This window comes from Octopus bimaculoides, chromosome 3, assembly GCF_001194135.2.
Source record: "Octopus bimaculoides isolate UCB-OBI-ISO-001 chromosome 3, ASM119413v2, whole genome shotgun sequence".
In the NCBI taxonomy this organism is placed as follows: Eukaryota; Metazoa; Mollusca; class Cephalopoda; order Octopoda; family Octopodidae; genus Octopus; species Octopus bimaculoides.
The window spans coordinates 70628959-70630465 of record NC_068983.1 but is presented as its reverse complement, the minus strand read 5'-3'; positions in this window follow the sequence as shown (position 1 = coordinate 70630465).

Below are 1507 nucleotides of genomic sequence, written 5' to 3'. Positions count from 1 at the left end.
AACAGAAGGCATTAGTTGTTTTGTTTAACCATGTGACAGCTGCAATTAAAAAAATTTTCCTCATCTCTTCTATCACTGATCATCTCCCCCCCCGCCACTTTCTCTTTTTGTTTGTGTTCTTTATTATTTCGTTTCACTTTATATTATCTTCACTCCCCGTTCTCACATAAGCCACCGTCTCCACTGCCACAACAACGATCACCATCACCACTCACCACTTTTTCATCGTTTTTGTCTTCTTCATATTCCCCTTCATTTTCATTTTCTCGTCCTTCTTCTTTTTTCCTCCTCTTCCTTTTCCGTCTCTGTCTTCTTCTTCTTCTTCTTCTTCTTCTTCTTCTTCTTCTTCTTCTTCTTCTTCTTCTTCTTATTCTTCTTCTTCTTCGTTTTCTTCTTCTTCTTCTTCTTCTTCTTCTTCTTCTTCTTCTTCTTCTTCTTCTTCTTCTTCTCCTTCTTCTTCTTCTTCTTCTTCTTCTTCTCCTTCTTCTTCTTCCTCTTCTTCTTCTTCTTCTTCTTCTTCTTCTTCTTTTCATTCCCAACTCTTCATCATTCCTTATAATTTTTTTTGCCTTCTTCTACTCCTCCTATCATATGTTTCCTACCATCCGCCAATACTTTCATTCCATTCCGCTTCTACGTCCTCTTTGATTTCCTTCTCTTCTCGGAAGCATTTTTGTTTAGGTTGTTGTCATTCATGCCTTAGCATTTCAATTTAATTATAACAGAGATCTTCTTAACGCAATTATAATATTCCATTCTACTTCATACACCGATTTCTTTTGGTTAAATACAAGCTCGTACATTTGTTTGTTTCATTTGTTTTATTTTGGTAACCATGGAAAATTTAGACGCTTATAATTATTATATTCAGGGCATTTCTAACAGTATCAGAACATTAAGGCTAATTACTGAGGTCAGTTAATTGAAACTAGTTGCAGATTTGTCACACTTCATCACCGAAGAAGCACCTGCGTGGGTATTGGTCACTAGAGCTGTTAGAATTCTCTCTGAAACCACAACGAAACACATTTAATTAAAAGAGCACAGTAAATAAAACGGTATTTAGAACATTATATTCGACAATGTGAAGGTGCGTGACGTATTGGTGAGGTATTGAGCTCACGATTGATCATAACATCCTCTCAGGTTGCTTCAGTCCCCTCAGTTGAAAATGAGTAGCAGATGACTGCTGGTACAGCCTTCTCTCTCTCTGCAGCTATCTCTGGGATGGCCAAGTAGATGTCTACGCCTGCACTGCGACTGCGCTGACACCTAAAACGACTAGCCAAAATGTGGTACAAACTGTCAGATTATATTCGCTTGCCAGTCGAGGTTGCATTTTTTTATATTTGACAAATATAGAAAACACGATTATACGTCTTTCTGATTAGTGACGATATTGACTGATCAATAACGACATTCTTTTCCTCTATAAATTTCTTTCTCTATAAGTCCTGTGTTATCTATCCATGTTATTTGTTATATATATATATATATATATATATAT